Source organism: Narcine bancroftii, chromosome 2 (assembly GCF_036971445.1).
Source record: "Narcine bancroftii isolate sNarBan1 chromosome 2, sNarBan1.hap1, whole genome shotgun sequence".
Lineage (NCBI taxonomy): Eukaryota > Metazoa > Chordata > Chondrichthyes > Torpediniformes > Narcinidae > Narcine > Narcine bancroftii.
In genome coordinates this window covers 297,775,286-297,788,873 of record NC_091470.1, presented here as the reverse complement: position 1 = coordinate 297,788,873, position 13,588 = coordinate 297,775,286, and the positions used below count along the sequence as shown (strand labels likewise).

The window sequence follows — 13,588 nt, the reverse complement described above, 5'->3', positions numbered from 1 at the left end:
CTGGGTAATGAGCCTGGTCAGATGGTGGGGGAGCACGTTGGTGTAGTGCAAATAAAAGCTCTCACGACTGGAGGGAGAGCAAATGCTTACAGTAGTCTTCAGAAGGGTTCTGGGTTTAGGTGGGAAACCAGGGTTATACGTGAGCAGATGGGGGTGGAGCCAGGATGCGGGACCAGTCGCTATGAATATAGCTGGGATACCCAAACAGGGTGAAAATGGAGTCTAGGGCCTTTATGACTGACGAAGTGGATGTATCTGGGCATGGAATGGTGAACGGGAAGTGGGAGTACTCATCAATGATAGAGAGGAAGAAGGTGTTCCAGTTCATGGAGGGGAAAGGTCCCTTAAAATCAACACTGAGCCACTCAAAGGGCCTAGATGACTTGATCAGATGTGCCTTTGTGGGGTGGTAGAAGAGTGGCTTGCACTCCATGCAGACCTGGCAAGACCTGGTCATTTCCTTGATGTCTCAATGGAGCATGGCAGATTGTGCGCCTTGACAAAATGAGCTATGCAGGTGACCCCTGGATGGCAGAGCTCATTATGCAGAGACTGCAGTTGACCGGTATGTGGAGAGGTACAGCTTCCTCCGGATAAGACATCTGGAGGGTCATTAAGAGCTCCTGGTCGAGAGACAATGTCATAATTATAGGTGAAGAGCCCAATTTTCCACCTAGCAATTTTGTCATTTTTAATTTTGCCCCTCTTGACATTATTAAACATGAATGCGACCGAGTGCTGGTCAGTGAGGAGTGTAAATTTCCTACCAGCCAGGTAGAGCCTCCAGTGGCTCATGGCTTCTACAATGGCTTTTCTTTTTCCACCGTTGGGTTCTGAAGCACGTGGCCTTGTAATGCCCAAGAAAAAAAATGCAACCGGCCTGCCCGCCTGGTTGAGGGTAGTGGCCAGGGCTATGTCTGAAGCATCGCTTTCCACTTGAAAAGGTACATTCTCATCCATTGCATGCATGGCGGCTTTAGCAATGTGATTCTGGAGGTAGTTAAAAGCTGCTTGGGCTTCAACTGAGAGGGGAAAATTATGGTTTTTAAGAGAGGGTGAACCTTATCAGCGTATTGAAGGATCCACTGGGCATAATATGAGAAAAGCCCAGGTATCTCCTCAAAGCCATTGTGGTCCTGGGAATGGTGGGCTTTAATAGGGGGTGCATCCTATCAGGATTGGGGCCAAAGATGCCACTCTCCACCACAAAGCAAAGGATAGCCAGACATTTAGACCTGGTCAGAGTTATAAGTGAAGTTCAGGGCTTTTGTCACGTGAAGAAATCTCTGGAGGTTGGCGTCATGGTCTTCCAAGATATGTCCACAGATGGTGATGTTATTGAGGTAGGGGAAGGTAGCCTTCAACCCATAAACATCCACCATTCTGTCCATTTGCTTCTGGAAGATATAAATCTCATTAGTGGTACTGAAGGGGACCCTTTGGAATTGATAGAGAAGACCATTAGCCTCAAATGCTGTATATGGATTGTCCTTGGAACGGATTGGCAGCTAGTGATGAGCAGCTTTCAGGTCGATCGTCAAATAGACCCGATACTGCACAATATCATTCACTATGTCCGAAATTTGAGGGGGGTTATGCATCCAGGAGTGTGTATCGATTTGTTATAGCCAATTACTAGCCTGGACTTGTTTTCCCCTTTTACCATTACCACTTGCACTCTCCATGGGCTGGTGCTAGGTTTGATGATCCCTTCGTTGAGCAGGCATGGTGTCTCAGACTTTATGAAATCTCTGTCTGCTGTGCTGTACCTCCTGCTCTTGGTAGCAATAGGTTTGCAGTCTGAGGTCAGATTCGGGAAGAGAGGTGGGGGGGGGGGTGGGGGGTCGATATTCAGTGTGGAGAGGTAGCATGCGGGTTCTGATTTTAGGGGCCCTCTGTTCCAAACCATTACGGGGGTGGGGGGTGAGGACCAGAATATTCCAAAGTCATATTTTTAAGGTGATAAAGGAAGTCCAGACCCAATAACACCAGAGCACACAATTCATCAAGTACATATAGGTGAATCTTACAGAATTCCCCCCTACAAACGACAGATGTACCATACAATGTTGTTGAACGTGGATAGAATGCGAATGAGACACAAGGAATATGTACTCTTGCACAGTCTGTGAGTCTATAGCCGCTTTCAGGTAGCCAGAATACCCCAAAATAAAGTTGCCTAAAATATCTGAATGCGGCTGTTGGGAGGCCACCTGAAAGTGGGGAATCCTGACCTGAGGAGTACTTACCCAACCCATCTCGGGTAAATGTATTCTCCATTTCTGAGGGCTCACCCTAGGCACCTGAAAGTGGGCAGGACTACGGCCACAGTCGACAGGAGCCAGCATTTGCTCTGTGGTGCCTAACCCCGCTGGGGACCTTTCAGGTGCCAAAACAGCACCGCCGGTGCTGCCACCTGAATTTCATTTCGCACACACCCGCAGCCGGCTCCGGAGCCACATTCTCCCAGCTATTCCACCTGACAGTGGCTTATGAAGCTTTCAGTAGAGCTCATGTCAATTAGGTATTTAGTGGAATGTCCATTTACCTTCACAGTCACAATGGAGTTGCTGAGATGGTGAGGTCTGTTCTGAGCTAGGAACATCGAGGCTAGGACCCCGGAGACTCCATACTCCACACTCCTGGGTTTCCCTACATAGATAAGATGGCCGTTGACCTTGTGGCATGGCAAGATGGCCGCCCTCCTTTCTCCTCTGATGATGATGGTGCTAAGTTTGAATTTGAGTTGCGACAGGATGGCCACTGAGCCTTTTTGCGCTGTTTCCTCAATGCCATGCTCCATCATCATGCAACTCAGCAAATGGGTTTGGGTGAATTCGGGGCAGATGGCTTGGGGCTGGAATCGGATGTGGGAGCGGTGCAGGCTGTGGACTTCCCCAGGCTTCCCCTCATGCAGAAAACCATTATCCAATGCCCTTTCTTGCCACACTGGAACACATTGAGTCTTTAGCCAGGCAACGAGATTGGGAAAGCTGGCTCTTGCCACAGAAAAAGCACTCCCTAGCTTGGGAGCACTCCCTAGCATGGGATGTGGCAGCCGTTAAGAGATGGGGTAGCGGGACCAGCTGGACCTTGGAAGGGGTCACCTGGGTGAGCAAGCTCGCTGGCTCTGAGGTTGTCACTCTCGTGCTCAGCCTGTTCCAATGATTTGTCTAATTCAACGTGGCTAGCCAGGCCTTTATTTCCCAACTCAAGTAGTCACTGCCTCATGTACCTCAAGCAGACCTCCACGACTAGAGTGTCCCGGATCTGTTCTTCCTCACGAACGTGGCCCGAAGCTGCTTCATAACTGCACTTCTTGGCAAGCATCCACAGATCCAGCAGGTAGTCATTGATGGTCTCTCCTGTACCATTTGCAACGTAGAGCGAGTCGGTGCCTTGCTAGGACCTCATTTTGTGACTTCAGGTACTGAGCCTTCAATGCTTCAATGGCAGAGTCATACGTAGAACAGTCCTTGATGACTGCATACCCTTTTGTTTCTACCCTCGAAGCGAGTGCAGACCTCCTGGGTTCATTGGTGTGGAAGAAGTCTTTGGTTGCATTCAGGTAGGCCTGGAAGCAGCCTAGCTGGTACGTGAACTCCTCGGCTGCGTCGGGAGACAGAGGGTCTATCAGCAACATACCAGGCTTGAGTAGCGTTTCCATCGTTTAGGGAATAAGCTAATAAAATTGTAGTGCGAATAAAAGTTCTCACGACTGGAGAAAGAACGCCTTTATTAGCAAATAACTATGGGTAGGGTCTAACAGTAGTCTTCAGAAGGGTTCTGGGTTTAGGTGGGAAACCAGGGATACGTGCGAGCAGATGGGGGCGGAGCTGGGAGATGCAGGCAGTCACCAGCACCACATCGTACCAGTAAATCCCAGTTCACTGCAGTTGGTGAGAGTAACCACAACTCCCTGAGCTTCAGCATAGCAATGGAAAAGGATAAAAAAGACATTATGGGAAGTGTTTAACTGGGGATAATTACAATGGTATGAGGCAGAAACAAGCAAGAGTAAATTGGAAACAGATGTTCACAGGTGAAAATACAGCAGTAATGTGGAAGAAATTTAGGGACCACTTGTGCTATGCCAGAGGATTGGAGAATAGCAGATATAGCCCCCTTGTTTATAAAAGGTAATCGGGAGAATCCTTGGAATTACAGACAATTGAGTCTTACATCAGTGGTGTGCAAACTATTGAAGAGGATTCTTAAGGACAGAGTCTATGAGCATTTGGAACAGTGCAGTCTACTTAGGAATAATCAGAATGGCTTTGTGAAGGGAAGCTTCTGACTCAAAGTCTAATTGAGTTTTCTGAGGAGGCAACAAAAGTAGGGCAATAGATGTGGTCTATATGGATTTTCATAAGGCATTTGACAAGGTCTCCCATGTTCAGAAAGTCATGAGGCATGGGATCCATGGAACCTTGGCTGTGTGGATAAAAAATGGCTTACATATAGAAAGCAAAGAGTGGTGGTGGAAGGACAGTACTTGGCTTGGAGGTAAGAGTAGAGTTCTGCAAGGATCTGTACAGGGACCCTTACACTTTGTGATCTTTATAAATGACCCAGATGAAGAAATGGAAGGATGGATCAATAAGTTTGTGGATGATACGAAGATTGGAGGAGTTGTGATGTTGCTGAAGGTGTCGTAGGTTATAAATGGGTATAGATAGGATGTAGAGTTGGGTTGAAAAGTGGCAGATTGAATTCCATTCAGATAAGTGTGAGGTGATGCATTTTGAATGGAGAGACCGGAAGGCTGAGTACAGGCTTAATGGTTGGTTACTTAGGAGTGTGGATGAACAGAGGGAACTTGGGGTCCAAATCCATACATCCCTCAAGGTTGCTGTGCAGGTTGATAGGATCATTAAGAAGACCTATTGGATGTTTGGCTTCATTAATAGGAGGATTGAGTTCAGGATTTGAGAGGTCATGTTGAAATTCTACAAATCTCTAGTGAGATCACACTTGGAGTATTGTGTTCACTTTTGGTCACCTCATTATAGGAAGGATATGGATGCTATGGAGAGGGTGCAAAGGAGATTTACCAGGATGTTGCCTGGATTGGAAAATGTCATTTAAGGCAAGGTTAGCAGAGCCTGGACTTTCTCTTAGGAGCGTAGAAAGCTGAAAGTTTTACAAGATTATGAGGGGCATATATAGAGTGAACAGCCAGCACCTTTTTTTTCCAGGTCAGGAATAATGAACACCAGAGGCCATATGTACAAAATGAAGGGAGGAAAATTTAGGGGAGACATCAAGGGTAAGCTTTTTGCACAGAGAGGTGTGGGTACCTGGAATGCCTTGCCAGGGATGGTGGTGGAGGCTGAAACATTAGGGTCATTTAAGAGAATCTTAGACAGATACATGGATGGCAGAAAAATAGAGGGTTACAGGGTAGGGAGGATTTAGCACTTTTTGTAAGGAATATATAGGTCTGCACAACATTGAGGGCCAAAGGGCCTGTACTGTGCTCTAATGTTCTATGTTCTAATCTTATTAGCCTTCAAAATATCATTGAAAACAGCTGGCAGGCAATTTGAGTGGTATTAGCAAAAAAAATATAGAAAATGGAATTTTCTAAATTATTGTTAAGCAAATAGTAAAGAATGTTGCCCATGTATATGGCAGTAACTTTTCTTTCTTTGGCTTGACTTCGCGGACGAAGATTTATGGAGGGGGTAAAAAGTCCACGTCAGCTGCAGGCTCGTTTGTGGCTGACCAGTCCGATGCGGGACAGGCAGACACGATTGCAGCGGTTGCAAGGGAAAATTGGTTGGTTGGGGTTGGGTGTTGGGTTTTTCCTCCTTTGCCTTTTGTCAGTGAGGTGGGCTCTGCGGTCTTCTTCAAAGGAGGCTGCTGCCCGCCAAACTGTGAGGCGCCAAGATGCACGGTTTGAGGCGTTATCAGCCCACTGGCGGTGGTCAATGTGGCAGGCACCAAGAGATTTCTTTAGGCAGTCCTTGTACCTTTTCTTTGGTGCACCTCTGTCACGGTGGCCAGTGGAGAGCTCGCCATATAATACGATCTTGGGAAGGCGATGGTCCTCCATTCTGGAGACGTGACCCATCCAGCGCAGCTGGATCTTCAGCAGCGTGGACTCGATGCAGTAACTGAACTTGTATGAAAACTGCATGTGTATGAAAACAGGGGAACTTATTGCACAGGGAGCCATTCAACCTATCATACCTGTATTAGAACTTGAGAATGTGTACCTCAGAATTCCTTCATCACATTTTGTTCACAAATCTGTAAATATCTAATTCCCAAGTACCTCTTCAATTCCCTTTTAAAGCTACTTCTTAATCCTGACAGCAGATTCTACTTCTCGGGAGACAAACTCTCAACGCACTCTGTTTCCATCTTGGGAAACAAACTCTGAATTACAAATTCACCAACTCCCACAGCTACTTTGACTACACTTCTTCATACCCAATCCCCTGAAGGGTTCCTTTCCCTCAATTCCTCCATCACATCTGCTCCCAGGATGAGGTCTTCCATGCCAGATCATCAAAAATGTCCTCCTTTTTCAAACAACATGACTTCTCTACCATCATCACCTCAGCCCTCACCTGCAATTCCTCCTTTACCCCCACATCTCCTCTGACCCCCTCCTCATTCACACGCAACAAGGACAGGATTCCCCTTGTCCTCACCTACCACGTGATCCCTCCACTAGACATGTCATGTCTAGTCATGTCATGTCATGTCTTGTCCACTCCTCTTTTCCCACCATTTCCCCTTTGGCACCTACCCCTGTGACTGGAGGAGATACTCCACTTTTGCCCATGCCACCTCCTCACTGCATTCAGGGCCTGAAACAGTGCTTCTAAATGAATCAGCAGGTGTCATCTACTGCATTTGGTGCTCCTGTAGTGATCTCCTCTACATCAGAGAGATTGGACACAGACTGGGAGATCACTTAATTGAGAACCTCAGCTCTGTCCACTGCAATGGTAGGGATTTTCCAGTGGTCATCCATTTCAATTCCCCCAGCCCATTCCAGTGACGACATGTCTCTCTATGGTCTCAAGTTACCGCCAGACTGAGACTACCAGCAAATTGGAAGAACAACACCACATATTCTGTTTGGGCACCCTCCAATCGGATGGCATTAACATTAACTTCTATGGTTTCCATTAGCCACCCCAAGCCCCCCCTCCCCACCCCCACCATGTCTCCTTTCCTCTTGCTCTGTTTCTCTCTGTTCCATTTTCTCCTTTAACCCCAGTACTGTATTCACAGAGCCAAACCCCTTTCCTCTATCTTGATTTCCTCTCCATATCTAATTAACACCTTTTCTCTGTTGGTCTGTACTCCTCCCCCTGCCCTTTTTTTAAATTCAGATGCCTACCTGCTTTTAGCTCATACCTTTAAGGCCCAGAACATCGGTTATATATCTTTACCTCTTATGGACCCTGTGGGAGCTGCTGAATTTGTCAAGCATTTCTGTGTTTTTACCAGATTCTACTTCTGTTTCTATATTTTTAATTTATACATGTAGCACAGTAACCAGCACTTCGGACCCATGAGCCCATGCCATCTCATGACCTCAATTAACCTAGAGCCCCTGTACGTTTTGATGGGAGGAAACTGGAGCGCCCAGAGGAAACCCACACAGACATGGGGAGAAAATACAAGCTGCTTACAGACAGCACCAGATTCAAACATGGGTCATTGATGCTGTCATAAGGTTGCCACCTGAATTTAGTATTCTGGAAGTATTTCTGAGTGAAAACAGTTTTATCTGTTCTCTGTGCCAGATTGCTTGCCAATGGTTTTTAATTTGTGATCTCAGATTATGAAAGACTCACTGGAGATGACCGATTCTTTTAAATCTACATCTATTACATCATATTTTAATCATCCCTGTTCCATGGAGAACTGTCTAAATTTTTCCAAACTTAGTTCAAACAAAATCACTCATTTCTGTAAGAAACTGGTAACACTCACTTGCCTGTAAGGCTTTTAAGTTATTTAAACAACATATCAGCGCACTAGCTCCGTTAATACACAGCACCTGAAAGTGCCATTGTGTTTGGAAACATAGGCACCAGAATGGATTTCAAGTAAAAGTGAAAAATCGAGGATCTATGCGCCCCACGGCATCCTTTCAACCAATGTACAGAATCTGGAGAACAACATTGAGAACCTAAGAGTAAGATTGTTATACTGAAGAGACTTGAGGAATTGTTGTATACTTTACTGAGATAGGGCAGAATTCTTCAGACTCAGCCCTTCAGCTCAAAAGCTTCTTCCTACTTCATGTGGATTGGACATCCTCATTGGAAGATGCAGCAAAGTTTTCTTCTTAGTTAATTCTTTGTGGTGCTCAGAAATGGCAACCCTGTCCCACAGCTGCTCCCCTCATCTGAAACATCTGGCACTGAGGTGCCGACTTTTCTACCTCCGGAGGGAGTTCACCACCATTGTCCAGCATGCAGCCAGATGTTAAGATGGCATTAGCGGATCCACATATATGATCAACAAACATTGAACTGTGTATCCTGATGCTTTCTCAGTCATCGCCAGAGACTTCAACCAGGCCAACTTAAAGAAGGTACTACCAAATTACCACCAGTATATCTCCAGCAACATGAGGGGATTGAACACTTTTTACCATTGTCACACTACCATCAAAGATGACTACCATTCCATTCCTCCCACTTTAGAAACTCAGGCCACCTGGCTGTGCTCCTCCTTCCTCCACACAGACTGAAACTGAACAGCATGGAACTGGTAATGAAGACTGTGCAGAGATGGTTCAGGGAGTTAGGAGAGCAGCTTAATGACTGTCTCGAGTGAGTAGATTGGGCCATGTTTAAGGACATGGGGATGGATTGAAATGAATATGCCTCAGTGGTTACCGACTTTATCAGAAAATACGTGGATGAGTGTGTTCCTACTAAGACTAACTGGGTATATTCTAATCAGAAGCGATAGATGGACCAAGAAGTCTATAAACTGTTGAAGTCCAGATCTGCATTTGGGTAGGAGATTCAGAGATATATGGAAAGACCATGTACAATATCCAGACATCTATTACAAATACAAAGAGACAATTCCTGAACAAACTGGACTCTCAGATAGACGCTTCACAGCTGTGCAGGGCTTGCATGCCATTACATAACCATGGCAGTATCATTAACCGTGATACATCTCTTCTGGATTAGCTCAATGCCTTCTATGCAAAGTTCAAAAGGAAAAACATTAAGAATGATTAGGAATGTGATTTAAATATATAATTTCCAGATAAAGATTGGGACATCACTCTTAATTTGATTAATGACTCCTCATTTTGTGCATGACATTGTTTGTTGCAATTTAAGGTGGTGAATAGAATACACATGTCCAAAGTCAAATGATCTCGTTTCTATTCTGATGTTGATCCATTATGTGAAAAGTGTAAAATCTTTGAAGCTTTGTTTTGGGAGTGCCAAATTTAGAAAAATTTTGGAAAAATCTTTTCCAAACTTTATCAGATACCCTTAAGATCAAATTAGAACCATGCCCTTTAATTGCCTTATTTCTTTTTTCTTTAGAAAAGGACATATCCTTGACTTCAACTCAAAACAGAATTTTAGGTTTTACTTCGCTGATAGCCAGACGAGCAATTCTAATGAAATGGAAGGATAATTCTTCACCTACACATATTCAGTGGTTTCATGATACTATGTCTTATTTATGTTTGAAAAATCAGATATAACATTAAAGAATTTGATAAAATTTAGGGCATTCATGCATTATTATCACAATTTGAATACTTAGGGGTATGGAGATTTCCTGTCTGCTATTTAAAGGTTATTACTCAATTCAGATCTTTATAATTTATACAAATTAACCTTGTTTAGAGGGAGGGGGTAGTTTATCTAGGGCTTTTTTCTTTTTCACTCTTTCTTTTTCCTTTTTCATGTTTTTTTTTAGTAGATCATTAAAAAAAGAAAAAACAATGAAGAATCCTTGAAAGTCCCTACAGCCCCCAGTGCTCCAAGTCTCTGAGGCTGTCATGAACAGAGCCTTCAGAAGGGTAAATCGTCATAAAGCATCTGGCCCAGGTGGCATACCTGATCGTGTCCTTAAAACCTGTCCTTAAATTGCAATGTCTGGATTTAGCAATGTATCGAGATTCACACCATCTAAGGCAAACCAATGTTTAATTATTCTTCTCAAATGTACAGTGCATTCTAACTCTTTGGGTAACAGAAATTAAACATTATGATATTCACAAATCAGTACCAATAATTTTGAGTATGGAATAAAAATTAATCTTACAGTATTTATGAGAGGAAATAAAATGAAATAAACACACAAATTTTATCCATTTTGCAGAGGGGTTCATGTGACTAAAAATTGCAATTATGGATAGTTTTCTAGGAATGCATCCTTTCTCTTATCCAAGTGTGCCCATATATCTTACATCTCTCTGTTATATAGTTGCCTACTTCACTATCTTGTAAACTACAAAATCTGCAATGACTCATGCTACCCTTAAATCTGATCCAATGCAAAGTATGAAATATTTCTGTCAGTGAGATTAGATAGCCAATCAATCATCCACTAAATATTTATTACCACAAAGGACAGAAATGAAATACCTGACTTCAATTAAGTAAAGTAGAAATCATAAATCAATAGCAGGAAGGAAGTGTAAAGTACAAATGGAGTCTCAGGAGCTGAATTGTTTATTTGTGATGAAATGTCAGGATGTGTTTTGGGGGTGAGGCCCTATTGCTTGACAGAAAGGGAAAATGAATTGATGTATCCTCCTGATGGGGAAATGGAGGAAGGAAGTCAAGATTTCCTACAAATGTTCTGTAGCATAAAGTGTATCAGAGTTGCCTCCACTTCCTGCCGAGGATATCACTGATGAAATAGTCCCAAGGAGACCTTAGAAGCTCTGGGGCAGCCTTCTATTCACTCAATGGAATTCATGAAGGAACTGAGAAGAGCCTGAGAAGGCTTCTCTGAGCATATAAATTCTTCTGGTCTCTTTCCCTTTTACTTGCTAATATTTGCACAGCAGCATTAATAATAGATTTAAAAAAAAAAGGTTTGTACTTGTACGTGGCAATGAACATTAGTATCATACAATAGCCAGGCAATAGTTAGTCTTTGATAAGGTAAAACATAATTACTTCTCTATGATATCAATGGCAATATTACAACTATCCTATCGCCCCCTCCCCATTCAGACTATCTACATCATTGGTGATTCCACTAATTAGAAATCCAACTGAGTTCCAAATAAAGGTCATAGCAATAACTTCAGTCAAGGAATCGAGGGAGTAGTCATATTCAGAGTGGGCTGAGCCAGAGTGGTAAGGCTTTGGCTCACAGGCATTGGTAAAAGGCAAGGAATAGTCGGAGTTGAACTCAAAAAGGGCCACCCTATTCGAGGAACAAAAAGGATTCAGCAGGTAGGCACAGGTAAGGGCAAGATTTTTAGATATCATACATTTTATTCATCTAGTCATAGATAGTGGTAATGGCAGCCAATGCAGGGGAACGTCCCTCTTGCAAAATGTGGGTCATCATGGAAGTCAGTAGTATCCCTGATGACTTCATCTGCAATACAAGCCGAGTTAAGAAACTGGAGCTGGAGTTGGATCATTCAGGAGACAGAGAGGGTGATAGCTAGAAGTTATGGGGACATTATCACACCTAAGAGGCAGGAAGAGGGTAAATGGTGGATAGTCAGGTGAGGGAAAGAAGCAGGCAGGTACTGCAGGGCACCCCTGTGGTCATTCCCCTCAATTACAAGTGTATCATTTTGGATACTGTTGGGGGTACAACCTACCAGAGACAAGCCAATGGGAGATTGGGTCTATGGCACAGAGTCTGGTTCTGTGGCTAAGAAGGGAAGGGAGGAGTAAAGGTGAGCTGTAGTGATAGGGGATTCCATAGTTAATGGGACAGATAAGAGGTTCAGTGGAAGAGATCAAGTATCTCAGATGGTATTTTGTCTCCCTAGTGCCAGGGTCTGAGACACCTCAAATCGAGTTCACAGCATTCTTAGGAGGGAGGGTGAGCAGCCAGATGTTGTGGTTCATGAAGGGACAAATAACATGGACAGGAAAGGTGAGGAGGTCTTGCAAGGAGAGTTCAGGGCATTAGGCACTAGATCTCTTGGATAGTGATCTCAGGATTGCTACCTGTGTCACATGCTGGTGAGGTTAGAATTTGGAGGATAATGCAGCTTAACATATGGCTAAAGACACAGTGCAGGAGGGAGGGCTTCAGGTTTCTGAATCATTGGGATCCTACCAGTGAAGGTTGGCCCTGTTCCAATGGGACTGGAAGGGGATTAATAGCCTTTGCTACTGCTGCTCTCGTGGGTTTCAACTAGATTTGTAGTGGGAAGGGAACTAGAGTGCCAGAGCAGGTGGAGGAGTGAAAAAATCATGTTAAAACTGCATTCACCATTAGAAGTCTACAGGTTGAACGCGGTGGAAATGTTCTCAGGTGCATTTATATCACTTCAAGGGGTATTGTAGGAAAGGCAGATGAGCTCAGAGTGTGGATAGGCACATGGAATTAGGACATTTTGTCCATTAGTGAAACTTGGTTTCAGGAAGAGCCTGGCTGGCAGCTCAATATTCTTGGATTCCGTTGCTTTAGACGTAATAGAAATGATTGGGGTGGGGGGGTGGGTGGGAGGTGGATGTGAAAGGGGGAAGAGCGGCATTGCTCATCAAGGTCAATATCACAGCTGTGCTTAGTCAGGACAGACCAGAGGGCTTGTCTACTGAGGTATATGGGTGGAGCTAAGGAACAGGAAAGGTATGACCACACTTATGGAGTCATATTATAGACTGCCCAATAGACAGTAAGAATTGGAGGAGCAAATCTGTGGAGAGATGGTAGACAGTTGCAGGAAACAAAGTTGTGATAGGAGGAGATTTTAACTTTCCACATATTGACTGGGATTCCCATACTGTAAAAGGGCTGGATGGCTTGGAGTTTGTCAAATGTGTTCAGGAAAGTTTTCTAAACTAATATATAGAGGTACCAACTAGAGAGAATGCAATACTGGATCTACTATTCTACTATTAGGGAACAAAACAGGGCAGGTGAAAGAAATATGTGTCGGGGAACATTTTGGGTCCAGTCATCATAATGCCAATAGTTTCAAGTTAATTATAGAGAAGGATCGGTCTGGGCCTTGGGTTGAGATATTAAATTGGAGGAAGGCCAATTTTGAGGAAATGAGAAATGATATAGAATGCATAGAATGGAATAAATTGTTTTTGGGCAAAGATATGCAAGGTAAGTGGAGGACTTTCAAAGGTGAAATTTTGAGAGTACAGAGTTTGTAAGTTCTTGTTAGGATCAAAGGCAAGGTTAAAAGGCATATGGAAACATGGTTTTCATGGAATATTGGGGATCTGGTTCGGAAGAAGAGAGAGGTGTATAACAGGCATAGGCAACAAGGAGCAAATGAGGTACTTGAGGAGTATAAAAAATGCAAGAAAAACTTCAAGAAAGAAATCAGGAAGGCTAGAAAAGACATGAAGTTGCTTTGGCAGACAATATGAAGGAAAATCCTAAGGGTTTCTACATGTATATTAAGAGCAAAAGGATA

The 13,588-nt window shown here is 43.8% G+C and overlaps 1 pseudogene; it reads right to left on the bottom strand.

Moving 5' to 3' along the window:
• LOC138753112 (actin-like protein 7B) overlaps positions 1-3,046 on the bottom strand; it is a 49,061-nt pseudogene extending 46,015 nt beyond the window's left edge.
• Positions 3,047-13,588: the final 10,542 nt, after the last annotated feature.